We start from the raw sequence: 15,031 nt of genomic DNA, 5'->3' as shown, positions 1-15,031 counted from the left end.
ACAAGGGTAGCCCCACCCCTTGACAGGTGCCCCTCCCCCTGGTTGCTATCTTGGGACCGGAAGTCCCACCCTATAACCCCTGACCTTTGCCACCAGAAGTCTCTCCCTTTGCTCCCCCCCGGAAGCACTCCTTCCAGCAAGAGGGTTTGCCATCTTGAACCCAGAAAAATACAAATTATATTCTAAAATTCAAACATCTATTACAACATTCATTAATTTGATTTCAAAAAATATTTTTGTCCTGATTTACATGTTTGTGTAGTGTACATGGAGGTGATTGCACAATAGCTTAAAATCAAATCTTATTCTTGTATATTGTGGGGGGGGGGCTGTGGGCATGTGGCTATGTGAGGTATGGGTGAAGGGGTGTGTGTGTGTGTGGAGTGGGGGAGCATGTGGGTGTGGATGTGTGGAGTGTGAGTGGGTATGGGGTTTGTGGGGGGCCATAAGTGCATGGGGGGAGGGTGGCTAGAGAGGGTTCTGACATGTGTGGAGGAGGAGGGTTTGCCCACAGCCCCTCCTCCCCCTGCATGACAGGCAGAGCCTTTGCCAGCCCTCCTCCAAGCCCAGGCTCTGTGCTCCTGCCACTCCTGACCTCGGGGCACTGGCACAGGCCCCATGCTCCTGCTCACCACCACTTCTCCCTCCTGTCTGCCACTGCTGCCCTTCTCCTGCCACTTCCCTTTCCCCCCACCACTCACTGCTCCAGCACCACATCCCAGCTGCATGGCTGAGACCGCAGGACGCAGCAGGAGCCCAACTTGCCCGGCTGGCACCGCATGGAGCCAGCCAAGAATCACAGGGGCCAGGCCAACTTCTGTTGAGTCCTGTGGCCTGGCGCTGCAACTGGGAACCATGTGGTGCCAGAGCAGTGGGCAGTGGAATGGAGAGGAATGGCAGTGGTGGTGGGCAGGAAAGCAGGGAAAGGTGGTGGCAGGTGGTGGGGAAGTGGCAGTGAGCGAGCATGCAGAAATGCAGCAACTGATGGGCGGGAGTGTGGGCAGGGCAGCAGAAGTGCAGGGCCTGAGCTGGCAGGGCTTCTAAGGAGCCAGACTGGGCTACACCAGCAGGGAGTGGGGGGAGCCAGCCCAGCTTCATAGAGCCCCTGCTAGCCTGAGCCCCATGCTCCTGCTGTCCCACTGTGGGACCCTACCTTCCCTAGCCCTAGGACACCAGCGCGGGCCCCACACTCTTGCACAGCTGTCACTGTGCTCCTGTGTGCCTGCTTGCTGCCACTCCCCTGTCACCAGCTATTGCCATTTCCTTGCTTTCCTGCCTGCTGCCACCATCACTACTCTCCACCCCCCAGCAGAGGAAGGCAGGAACAGCCCCAGGGTCCCAGACCAGAAGCCTCTGAGGGGTTGGGAGGGGGGCTGGGGGTGGGATGGGGATGGGCAGGTCTTGCTGCTGTGGCTGCTGGGTCCTACCACCGGCTCCCCCTGGGTCCTACTGCCCCTGGTGCCTTGTCACTTTTGACAGGTAGCCAGGGGCAGATATTAATTTTCTAGATTTTTTAGCTGCCCCACAGGCTGGATAGAATGGTCTGGTGGGATGGATCTGGCCCACGGGCTGTATTTTTCCTGCCCCTACTGTAAACCCAGTGCATCGGAGCAGACTCGATTAATCGAGTCTGCTGGAGCAGGGAAATTAACATGCCCTAGCAGCCTCCAGTGTCAAATGTATCAGCATCCCTGCACTGAAAAATGGTGGCGGGGCGCTTTGAACTACAGCTCATCAGACAAGCTTTAGTTCAAATCACCCCACCACTATTTTGTCAGCACAAGCATGCTGATAAATATGATGCTCAGTATCTTTTAATTAGCCAGGCTTGCTAATTAAAGTGCACCCCCCCCCCCGAGCACGTCTGTTAATGCCCTAAGGTGGCAACCTGCCCTACCTTCTGCAAAGCTGCTTAGTATTAGGAGCTTTGTAAAGGACTGCTTAATAATATAATGTAGGAGAGGCTTGTAAACTTTCCTATAGGAGCTGCAAGTACTGTCACTGTTTAGAAAATGATAGGTAGACATAATAATTCACCTCCACTCTTCACTGCAATTCATTCTTTAGCGAGTCATATGCCAGCAACCCTCCCAGGCCATGTCCACATGTGTGTGGACATTTGCTTCCCCGGGGACAACTAGCAGTGGTGCACCTTGTGCTGCCTCTGGTTATCTCCAGGGAATGCCTGTGCCACATGACCCCTGGTGTGCAGTAAGTAAGGGAGGCTGAGGCCTGCACTGGGATAGCCCCAGCAGCCTTACCTTGGGTCCTGAGGGCCTCCCAGGGCTGCAGCAGTGATGATCCTGCTGTGCGAAGCCTGGCTAGCAGTTGCAGTGTGGCTCTGGCCAGCCAGTCTCCAGTTCTGAGCGGCACACACTTCCCTGACGTGCACCACTCCGCTTTTTTTCCTGCAGGTTTTTTTGACCCCTGGATATCCAGGGGTCAGAAAAAACCCTGCCCTGCTCCCTTGTAGCATGGAGAACAACTGAACATGCAGTATGTGGTGCCACAGACTTGTGGTGAGAGCCCGCATTAGGAAGATGTCAGTTTTAGGGCACTTGAGTAGGATGCTGAAAAGACCATAGATTTCTCTTCCACTATGTTTACCAACTCTGTATCTGTTTCTGCAGCTGAGAGGCTTCACATCACCAGTTTCCAAGGAAGGGAGTTTATACAGTTTCTGAAAAAGGTAAGTCTTAAATTTCCACCCTTTTGCATAAAAAATTGTTACAGATTCCCATGCTTTGCCTTGGAGCAGCAAAAGGAAGCATTTCATAAGGAAGTCTAGGAGACTCTGAGAGTCACTGGAAAGTCTACACAAGATGATGCACACTTAAGTTTAACAGTGAACATTTCTTCCCTGGGCATCTGTTACAGTAAATTGAAAACTATAGGGAAGGACTTGTTTTTGCATTCCTTGCTCACCTTAAATTCAGATCAATTTCAATAAGGTTTTTGAGGGATGTGGGGTAGGGTCCAAAGAGACTGCAATCCTGATCTGAGATCTCAATACACTGTCATTAACAGTAGAAATGATATCTTCTTTGATGCCTGTAGGGAGTAAAACAACAATCATGAGCCTTTACTCAACAATATTGCGAGGTTAACCAATTCTATTTCTGTCTAGGACACGTCTACACAAGACACTATGGCGCAGTAGCAATGAGCTACTGCACTGTAGCTCATTGCTACCACACAGTAGCATTGCCAGGCACTAACTGTGTGGCAATGCTACTGCGTAGTAGTAATGAGCTACTGAGTAGTAGCTTCTTACTACTGCAGAGTAGCATTGGGTGAAAAAAATGTGTGGCAACTGTACTGTGCAGTAATGCCACTTACTATACCATGCAATAACAACTGCGGAGTCTGCTGCACAAGTAGATGCAGCCACAGAAACTATTTTTTTCTTTTTCAGCCCTGCACTGAAATTATCGGTTAGTGCAGCCATACAGCTAGCGCAGTTTAACAGTGTTTTGCCAGATTCATTCCACTCCAACATATTCGTAGCAGTCTCATGGAAGTCTCAGGACTGTTTTGGCAGCAATTGTGCAGGAAAAATAAAGCACCCATTGTTACTGATGACTTTGCTTTCAGTTCCATGGAAATCCAGTACAGCAAGAACTTCTGACTGATAAAGATAACTACAATTGTGCTACTTTTCTTTTAATGTGCAGGGCTTGCACTGCCATACCACAGTATCATGCTCTGCAAATTTTTTTTCAGCAATTGTTTTTTGTTGGTACCTTTAAATATCCCAGCACCTACTGCAATTTTAAATCCTCATGCATCAATCACATGCATGGTCATTGGACACAGTATCATTTAATACTTACAGAGCCATATATGTATCTGACCTCTTACATGAAAAAATGAAGTGCCCCCCTTTATTTAATTTTCTTCCCCACAAAATGAGAATATCCCCCAGCCTCAATCCCACAAAAGAAAACATGAGTTGCTGATGGCATCAAGAGAGCTTCTGGAGAGCCAAGTTTAACAACTGTATGGTTGCCTAGAAAAGTAGCGTCCTTCAGGCAACATACTTTGTGGCAAAAGTCTGTATAAAATTTAATATAAGCAATGCAGATATATTTTAAAGTAGCTCTAATAATAGTTTCTGAAAATATTTCCTGTAAACTACTTGGATTTTACTTACTGTAAATTGTCCTTTGACCAGGTAATTGTCACTCCTACCTTGGTAACTCAACCTCATGGTGCGTTTATTTAGCTCTGCTGCAATTCACTGGGCTGAACTTGCTTGGATATTCAGCATGTGCATTAGGTAGGATTCAGGGATACAGGTTGTAGCCATATTGGTCTACAGGCAAAAGGAATCAGAACTTGTAACAGAGGCGGTATCTTTTATTAGACCAACTAGATATTTGCAACAAAAATTCTTCATTTGAAAGCTTTTGGGTGCACACACTCTTCTTCAGGCATAGGAGAATGCAAAGATTGTAAAACATCTCCTAGGTGGAAAAGAAAAATCATACGTCTCCTGGGACACATGAATTTTCACTTCCCCCTAGGAGAAATTTTACAATCTTTGCATTCTCTTATGCCTGAAGAAGAGTCTGTGTGCCCAAAAGCTTGTAAATAAGAGACATTGTTTTGCAACTATCTAGTTGGTCTAATAAAAGATATCACCTCTGCTAGGAGTTCTGATTCCTTAGATAGGATTCAGTATTGTTAAAGACTAACAAATTTGTCTTTATTCACTTCAGTATTCTTCCAAAGCATTTAAGGGGTTGCACAAAAATATTCTTCACATTTAAAAAACTAGCAGGATCCTGGATATTAATTTGCTCTGTTATTATTGAAAATTCTTTCAAACACGGTGGGATGCATATAGGTATATCATAAAAATATGAATATACTAAAGAGCCTAATCAGGGGTTCTAGAAAGCATCTTAAATAACCAATAAGTCTCAGGATGGTAACATGATGTCATCAGAGCTTGTTTATAACTTAGGATTCTGCATGGTACAAAGTCTTAGTTTGTTTACCTGGGTAAAGCAAAGGTGTGCACTACCTCTGTCTTGCCCTTTGAATACTTCCCTGATTTCAGTTGTTCAATGTGTTACCAAGACTCCTCAGTCATTTGTTGCAGAAGTTTATTTTCCTAAAAAGCTAACTGTATTTTAAAAACATTAACCAGTATAATAGATTTACATTGCAAATTAAGGCAGGTAGTTTTTCACAAATCTGGCATTCCTTACCTAGGCCAAAAATTATGACTGTAGAAAGCTCATGAGGCCCTCTTTATCAGGATAATACATATAGGAGGAAGGGCAAGAATTTGGCCTCCAATTTGGAATGTATATATTGTGAGCAAAAATATTTAATAAACTAGAATATAGACCAGCTCATTTTTAAAAAATCTGTAGCGGGTCTGTGGAGCTAATGAGATTAAATGGAGTAAAATTTTTATCCTTGGCTCATGTAACTAGCTCTATCTCTGAATATTTAATTGATGTGCTCTCGGTATGTAAGAAGTAGTGGACCTACAACAGGAATGTTGGGGTTTTCTTTAAATGCTGAGAGCCCACAGTATCTACCTAAATGCTCTCCTTCCTTACCTATAAGCATATATTTAAGAATACATTAAATATTAGAAAATTTTGGTCTTGCCAGAAACCCAATAATTATGCTGAATAATGATGCCAGAGTACTCCCTACTTTGCAGTCTACATGATTGGCATCCTATAGAAACATGTGGAGCTGGATAGAAGAGCAAGGCTGAAACCTAGGAATAGAAGCTACAGAACTGAAGACATGTTTAGAAGGCGGGGGAGTGAAAGGAGATAAGGCATTTATGAAAGTCCCATATTCTCCTGCAGTGCAGGAATATGGCAGCACAGCTCTCCATTACACTCTGAACTGATGGAGTGTCTGGCTGTGAATGCAAAATTGGGAGCTGCTGACAAACTACACATTTATGGATTATGACTTCAGCCAATCAAGTTTCAAAATGAAGGCAAAAGATGCATGGCTCTGGGGATAAAGCAGAGTTCTCTTGTTTTCTTTAACTCTTCACTGGATGTTGACTGAATCTGAGGTTTCAGGATAGAGTTGGAAATGGACCCACAAATGGTGTATGGGGGTGGGGTAGAAGGGGAAAGGCCATTTGCCTTCCTTCTTAACAACACGTGAATCCATGTAGAAATATGGGAAGACATACAAGTATATTGTCACAGTAATAGCAGCTTTGGGAGATGGGCCTACAGAAAGAAACAGCATTGCTCAAGGAAGAAGATGGTGTTTCAGGCTTGGTGTTTAATTTCCAGATGCAGTAAAGGCTGAAAACGATACGGACAGGAATATGACATTCTGTCCAACTTATTCAAACAGGTGCACACTATTATACTCATGGGCAATTTAGATGCAAAAACCTCTGCAGGTACATGTCAATAAGGGTCACTCGTGAATCTATGTAGTAAATATGTTGTGCAACCCAGTGGGTGAAGGGTTGAGTCAAACATGCACATTTAGGAGCAAACAGTCAGTATAGAAGCATGACCCTGGCTTCTCTGGATTTACTGGTCTTGGGGTTAAGCCTCTGCTGATTCTCCAGGAGACAAGCCCTACCCTTCACAAGGGAAGCATGTTCAGAAAACTCCATTAGGAGTTTCCTTTTATTACATACTTCCTGAATGGAGCAGAGTCTGACCTGAACTTATTTAAACAATAATGACAAAAACACAGAGCATTGCCTGGCTATTAACAACAGTCTGGCATACTTAAGTTTTGGTCCTTAAACTTCCGGGTCAGGCATTTTGGTTAATATCTTGCTGATGTAAACTATGAACATATAACTATGCAAATAAAAATGAAATTGATTCTCTCTTCTCTTTCATGTACAAGTGGCTTTGCCACCGTTTTGGGAAGAGCTTTGGTGTACAGCACTAGTGTTTCTTCTAGCAATTCAGCACCAGTTCAATAACCAATAGGAAATCTGATTTTTCATTTTCAGCATTCCTTTAGATTTATTCTGAGCAGTGCACAAATGGAAAATATTTTCATTTTCCAGGGGCACTTGTCCTGTAATTACCAAAATATTCAAAATGATTGGTAGAATAAGATAACTCCTCCTCTTAAAGTTCTTAAAAACAGTACAGTTAAGCTATGTTGCCTGTATACAAATTATAATTAAAATACTAAGAGGGACCAGGAAGTGCTGTGCAATCAGAATGGTGTACTTCATTTGAAAACTTAGTACTGGCAAGCCAGGTCTGTTTTATTGCTGCCATAAAGGCTGGAAGGAAGGGCACATGATTCTGGTCGGTTGATACAAATGTATTTTATGGCACAGTTTCCTTTGTCTTGTTCCTTTGTAGGCATGTAATACCAGAGATTTGCAAAATGTTTAGTTCATTCTGAAGAAGCACAGAGAATGAGATTGTTAGGTGGTGTGAATTGGTTTAGCTGCATCTTCTTTACTGGTGCTACATCAGTTTACACTAAATGAGAATTTAGCTCACAAATCCTATGTTTACACTATGTTGCTTTTTCCACTGGCAGTCACTTGGGTGCTGAACTGTCCAGTAGATCTAAGGAGAGAGGAAACCTGTTGGTGGGAGGAATAGCTGTTTGCTGTATTCATTCACTCTCTGGTTATTTTGTTTTCTTTTTGCAGGATTGATTTGTTCTTGGCCTACAAACTGATGTCTGTCCATGTCTGAGAAGCTACTACACACTGCTCTATCTGTAGAAGACTGGGATATTAAGAGGATATTCTCAAGTAATTCTTTCTGTTCTCTTTATCAGTTTTCAGTACCTTGCTCCAACTTTATTTATTTATGGATAAACTACCCTTCTTCTTCCCCCACTTTTGGTTTGAAAGATACCTTTGTCTAGCCATAACTCCTGTTACATACACAATGGTTACAGGCATGGACTGAAGTCCATAAAGAGAAATAAGATTTTATTCTTCCTGTCATAAATGTCTTTTGGATTTGGAGATATTTAATGTAGTCCTAACTTCTGTGATCAGAATGGGTTACAAACACAGAACCTTTTTCTTCCTTGCTACCGAACTGCCTTTCTCTTTTTACTATCTACACTGTTTTTTAGCATAAAACCTATAAGACAACCTATAAGAGAACAATTACCTTTGCAGCAAATTCACTTAGACCATTCGATTTTTGTAATTCCTAACTTGCAACTGGATTTCAAAATACTACTCTACCATTTTCTATACATTAGCATTGTTCTTGATTCAACCCCTACAGGCTGACACTCTCTAGACTTTGTTTTTATCCTTTTTTTACTTCTTGAACCTATTTAACCTATTTTTTTGCGTCCTGGATTCAACCATTAAGGCCTTCTCAGTCCTTCAAGGAATGATTTACATTTCCCTACAGGGGAAGCTGCTGATATTTAAAGCTTCTCATTTCTTGGGAGCCATTCTCCCTGGAGATATACTGTACTTCATCTTTTTTACTGGTGCAAGGTTTAAGGAAGTGCCAAAGCAGGCTCAGCAGCAAGGGGGATAACATCATCAGAGGGCTAACTGGAAACCAAAATGCAAATCGCTTCAATTTGTAAGATTTGTATATTAGACTCTCTCACACATTAGGATCCTATAGCAAGCATAGGCCACAGTAATCAGTTCATGTTCATCTTTAATATGTGAGCTGCTATTATACATGAGCATCTAGTAATTTATTTTTATTTTTAAAATGTCACCATTTTTTTTAAAAGAAAGCCTAGATTACTTCTTCTAACTCAAAATGAAATGACAGATCTATATGAGGGTACATGCTCTACAGTCTTCCTATTTATAATATCATTCTGATTTACCCTGTTTTACTGAGATTAGTTTATTTTATATCATTTGTATGGTAATTTCTCTGTACACAAGCTTACAATTACTACAATATCTGTGTAATTGGTTGCTGTGTTAGCTAATCATGTGACAAAATAATGTCTCTACAAATAAAGTAGAAAGGATCACACAATATCAAGCTATGAAAACAAATAAGTATTTCTAAATATCTAATCACATTAAGTAGATAAAAGAAAAGATTTTAAGAGTAATGTAATCTGCCCTGATTGTCAGCCATGCTATTGCTGATGCTTTATCTTTATTTCATATAACCACTGTAGTAAAGATTAGTGTTTCCAGTATAAATCCCAATATTATAGGTTATTATAATGCTATGGGAACCAGTTGTCATTCCACTGCCTGGTTTAGTCCTACCACCTTTGGGGGAGAGAAGTACTGGCAGGGATGGGGAAAATGAGGAGATAATGGGCAAGAGATTCCCCAAGGGAAAGACCAGGACACAACTGATATGGCTGGAAAGGAGGGACACGCGAGGGAGTTGGAACCTTAATAACTGGAAAGGCAAACAGGTCTGGTGTTATATAAAAGTTCCTGTCCTTCTTGTTAGCATACACCTCCTATTTCCAGGAAATGACTTCCTCTCCAGTCTGTGTCACCTCCAGTACTCTCATGCTGTGTTTTCTGTTTTTTGGCTAGGATTTTCAAAGGCGTGTCAGGGAGTAAAAAATCTCAGAAATTCCATAATTCCAGATTCTATACACAAGGAGCAAAACTGAACTTTCAGTCTGTCTTCTTTTGAAATCAAGAATAAATGCATGTGTATTGTGCATGGGAAAAAGAGCACAGAGTGAGTGTCAGAACATATGTTTGCACATGGCTGTTTCTGAAATAGCAGTCACATTGCAGTGCCTCGCAGCACAGACAACCAGACAGCAGAAAAGTAGGAACCAGACAGACTCCTTCAACAGAGAGGTGCAGTAACTGGAAAACAAACCTATCTCTCATCGTTGCTACATCATATCTCAGGAACCCACCACTTGTCTGAACTTCCCTCCTCTCAGAAACCCTCCCTCTACATATGTCTATTATCTTCTCTCTCTTCAGGACTTCCTTTTGTGTGGAAAATCCCTTGTTGTCAGGATAATCTGTATACCTGTGCCTTCCCTCTCTTAGCACAACCTACCTCTATATTCATCCATCAGACAAACCAAATCAACCCATTGATCTCGCCTTTAGAGCCTCTGAATGCTCTTTCTGGACTCCTTGAGATCTCCTTGTTCACTTATACTGTACTTCTCTTTCCCACCATCCCTGACACCATCTTCTCTGGTCAGGACCCCACTATGTCCATCCATGAGTCATTTGCTCATTTCTCTGTTGCCCTGCAGATGTGTATAAAACGGGAGTTTTCCATTTTTTTTCTCTCCTCCAGGGAACATGAGTGGTCTCAGAGTTTGCCATTGGTCTCCTGCTTTCCTTCTAGGACTAGTACTAAGTAGTGTGCTTGATAATGCTGTGGATAGCTAGTTCCCCTGTTTTGTTGATGGTACATGTCCTTCCCCATAATCTTGAGCCTGCATGGAGTTCATAGCAGAATTAGGGTTTCTGGGACAAGCAGGTTTTAACCCTGAAGTGCTCTTCTTTACCAATTTGTAACACACACACACACACACACACACACACACACGGTCTTTAAATTGTTTGTGTGTGAGAGTAAATTCACTGATTTGAGCATTTCCCGCAAAAAATTTGGGCATGTGCTTAGATGCCGTAATCTATCCCTTCTACTATTGCAGAATTGTTTCCTACAGTACACAGGCTAGTGCTATGTGCATTCTAGATTTAAATGGTCAGAGGGATTGACCCTCTGTTTCGTTCCTTGGTAGATATGCCATTATCTAATCAACTGCACTGCTCTGAGGTTTTTCTGCTATTCAGCCTAAATTTTATTTTAGATTTCATTCCACTGCTCTTGCTTTTGTCCAAATGACAAGGCAGAGGCACACTTTAAAGACTAACTGAATCAGAGATGCAGAAGCTTTCAAGAGCCACAGTTCACTTTAGAATCATAGACTCATAGGAGGTAATATCTCTAATAAAGTTAGCCAAGGCTCACAAAAGTGTGTGCATCTCTGATTCAATTAGTCTCTAAGGTGAACTTCTAACTTGCTTTCTGGCTGACTTCAGACTAACATGGCTAACTACCACTCTTTTTTATCCAAATGGATCTCTTATTTGTGTTTACACTCTTCTGTACAAATCATCAATGTTTCACAGAGTAAGCACTTTATATTTTAATACACATGTGATTTCAAGTGTTCATTAATTTTTCTCTACATTTTTGTTAGCTTTCAATACTAGGACTGCCTAATGAGACTTGGTATAATACTAGCATTACTCAATAAGTAGACACTCTGAAAAGCAGAAAATACTTAACAAGAGAAAATTACTGACTTGTAGTTTGCTTCTTTGAAGAAAATATACTAAGATTCTTATTTATGTGTCTTGGTTCCCTAGAATGCAAAAAGTGAAATCCCTAAGTTTCTGAAGGGTTTTATTTGGCCCTGTGCGGCAGCTGTAGCATGACAGGGTGGGTATGAATGAATCAGGTGTGCTCCCATACCTGCTGTGTATTAGGGCTGTGCGAAGCTTCAGTAGCTGAATTGATTTGGAGATTTGGCCCAATTCGGGGGCCGAATCTCTGAATCCGAATCAAAATGGGAAATCCTTTAAAAGATCCGAATTGAACCGGAAGCCTCCAAATTGATTCTAAAGGCTCTGAACTGATTTGGAGACTTGGGCAGTCCCCGCTTGCCGCCGCAGGGAGCTAGACCTGGGCTCTGTGCTAGTAAGTAGGGGGCAGGGGGGCTGAAGGAGGGGGGAGGGGAGCAAGCCCCACACTCACTGGATGCAGCAGCAGCAGCAATCAGGGCAGCAGGGATCACACCCCCGCCTGGCACCCGCGTGGCTGCAACGTGGCTTGGCAGGGTGCTGTGGGGCTCCGCATGCTGTCCAGGAGCTGGGGCTGCTTGGGCTGAATGCTGCTGAGCTCTGGGTGACTGCTGAAGCCACCCCAACTCCGGGACAGCACATGGCACCCTGCCGAGCCATGCTGCACCTGTTCGATGTGACAGCTGCTATGTAGGTGCCAGGCTGGAGGGCGATCCCCACTGCCCTGTACTGCATGGAGGGGCTCTGCCACGAGCCCCCAGAGGCCCTGATCACCCCTGCTGCAGCTGGTGAGTGCAGGGCTTTTTTGTGTTTGTTTGTTTTGTGGGGGTTTTTAAGTGCTGGGATGCTGGGGCCGGGAGGGGCAGCCACGCGGGCCGGGGGTTGGGGTGCTGCCACCACGCCCCCACTGCCTGGTCGATTCAGCAGAAATTTGGCCTGATTTGGTGGCTGAAACTCCGAATCTGAATTGGCTGAACCGAATCAGGACAGCGATTTGAATCACTTAATTGAATCGCTGTCCCTCCAAATTGGCTGAATCTGAAGGCGAATTGAATACTTGCTGCTTCGCACAGGTCTACTTTGTATGCCTTCAAATTATTCTGACTGAAAAGGAAGTACATGTTTTCGCTTTTAAATAGACAAGTTTTAAAAAATGGAAAAAATATTTTATTCAAAATGAATAATGATGTATATAAAAACACTTTATCAAAGACTCCTGAAAACTTAAGGAGAGATGAGTAAGTAAAAATCCTATTGGAAAGATCTCTTCAGAGGAGCAAAATTATAGGTCAATACCTGTCTCTGTAGATATGACCTGTGAGGATTCCTACTTGTTGGGATGTAAAAAAGGCTGTAACAAAAGAAAAATCAACAACAGGCAACAATAACTGGAGACTGTAAGCCATCAAAAAGGGAGAAATAGGAAGGGGTGGAGTCACTAACATAAAGGAAGCTTGGTCCTAAATTTGAGCTTACTCTGTAGGATATATGCTAAGACAAAAAACCCACCACACCTTTCAGATAACCTTGGTCAACTTAATAGTCATCCCAGAACATGCAGAGTTTCTACTGTGTTGGTTAGTTTGGCTTCCCATGCCTTGGAAATGAAATCCATAGCAAAGGAGGACCAAAATATGCTTCCCTGTAATAGGCCAAATCTAAAGTACAATGCTACTGTATATTAATGCGTGGAGCACATGGCTGATTTGTAGTTGTCTTTGATGGAAACATCTCTGAAGCAAGCAATAAAGGCTGCTTTGCCTCAGTGCAGTTTGATACTGCATCCTAACTTCAGGACAGATATATTAAGATTGTGAAATGCAATAAAATGATTGTTTAGATTTGGGAATTTAATAACAAAGTTGCCCACTAAATTGCTATCAAATGAGAAAAAAATTCAGTCAACTTTCTAAGGGCTTTAATTTGTGGCAAGTAAAACTTTGGAACTTTTTAACCTCAAGCATAAAATGGGCCTCATTAGGATGGTTATGCTGGGGTAAATGTGGTGGTGTGGCTCCAGGAACCTGAAGGAAATAAGTGGTTCAAAAGACATGTTTATCGGTGTTGACAAGCCACAGAAATATGACACAGATTTTTTTTAGCAGATTTCAAGTGCCCAGCCCCAATGTGAACCCGAAGAAAGGGTACCGATACACTGGTCCACTTTAAGACTAATCCAGGATATCCCTAAATTATTGCCAAATATATTTAAATTTAATTAATTTTTAAATTTTAGGATGTTAATACATACCAAAATTACGATGGAAGAAATGCGTCTCAGAGTTACTTCTTCGTACTCAGAGTTTATTCCTTAGTAAATCTTATTCCATAATGAAGAGCAGACCTTCAGTAGGCCCTATTACAGCACCTGAACTAGCCAGGGTGGATCCAGTTTGCACTGAGTAAAAGGCTGCTGTGGGATGAAGTTGTCTAGCAGATGTAAACAATAGGTATGCCAGTGTGGTTTACACCCATGTATAGCTACTCCTTACTTTCTGGAGGCTAACTTTGCATAGTACGGAGCGACTTACTTCAGTGCAAGGCTGTGTTTCACTTTTTCCTTGGATAAATGTCACTTGGTAGCGAACATGTTGTGAATACTGCATTTCAGTATTCAGACATGAAAAAGTCAAGCAGGTTTTGTGCACATTATATCTAAGTGCCTGCTCAGAGCTAGCTGCAGTAACGATGAGGTCCTTTTCCCCATGGAGTTGCAGATCTTTCCAAGCTTGAGGACTAATGACATGGGTTTTAGAGCCAGGTGACCAAGAGTCAATAGGTATAAAAGACACACTTCTGACAGGGAGGTCCTGTCATGGCAGGCTGGCTCAGTGCTCTAGACACTTTAAATTGGCTCTTGATTTTTTGGTTCTTGTTGAAAGATGACATATGCCCCTTCTGCTTCTGGTGTTGAAGTCCCCTGCAGAGGGCATTTGAGCACTTTCAAAGCCACTCATCAGCAGAACCTGATCATGAAGCAGAGGCTTTCTTTCCATCCTTGAAAAGAATATTCAATTAAGTCAGCAACCAGTGTTTGTAAAGCAGTCTGATGATGAAGGTCTGAGTAGGAAAGCCATCCTGCTGGGCTTACAGTGCTGGTGCTAGAGCACTACACTACCAAAGAAAAATACCTTGGACATATCAAGGTGCTGAGAACACTGCGGCAAGGACATATGGCAAGCACTAGAAGTTTATCTGTGCCAAAGCACTTGATGCAGTCTCCAAGAGAGACCAGGAAAATCATGTGTCAAAGCAGGTTCCTACATGCATCGAATCACTCAAGGCAACAGCCTCCAATAATAGCACAGCTGTACTGAAAGTTGAGAGGAATCCTCTACCAACTGCAGAGGGAACTGACTGGAATATTAGCAAGACAAAGTATATGTTTCACAGGGGGTTGCAAGTGATGACTAGCATAAATTCTGCCCCCTGTTCACACTGACTACTGCTGTCCTCAAAGGTCAAATGTTCTTATAGTGTAACCATTTTACCAGAAAGATCTAAAATCCAGAAATTAGAATTCTGAATAGATGGTGTCTTAAAAAAGTAAGCAATTTTTGAGTTTTATAAGTAGGGAGCTTCTGAAAAATTCAGCAGGTGATACCCACTCCTGCCCCCTTCCCAGGTCCATAATCCTACCATGCAAAACTTTTTTAGCCTTAGATATGAAATCAAAGGGTGTTTATATGTAGCAGAAAGCCCCCTTTTCCTCTAATGTAGCAGAAAGCCCCCTTTTCCTTTTGCCTGCATTTGCTCTCCCCTCTTTGGATATGTTTCTCTTTTTCTACCTTTTCT

General features: G+C 42.7%; 1 long non-coding RNA gene across 1 annotated transcript in view; it reads left to right on the top strand.

Annotated features, from left to right (window-relative positions):
- Positions 1 to 9,273, top strand: part of LOC102576268 (uncharacterized) — a 51,320-nt gene extending 42,047 nt beyond the window's left edge. The window contains exons 3-4 of the long non-coding RNA XR_363770.4: positions 2,631 to 2,689; positions 7,634 to 9,273. This is a non-coding gene — a long non-coding RNA (uncharacterized LOC102576268). The remainder of the gene's footprint in view (positions 1 to 2,630; positions 2,690 to 7,633) is intronic.
- Positions 9,274 to 15,031: the final 5,758 nt, after the last annotated feature.

This window comes from Alligator mississippiensis, chromosome 13 (assembly GCF_030867095.1).
Source record: "Alligator mississippiensis isolate rAllMis1 chromosome 13, rAllMis1, whole genome shotgun sequence".
Taxonomy (NCBI): Eukaryota; Metazoa; Chordata; order Crocodylia; family Alligatoridae; genus Alligator; species Alligator mississippiensis.
The sequence above is the reverse complement of the archived record's forward strand: the minus strand, read 5'-3'. Positions and strand labels throughout refer to the sequence as shown.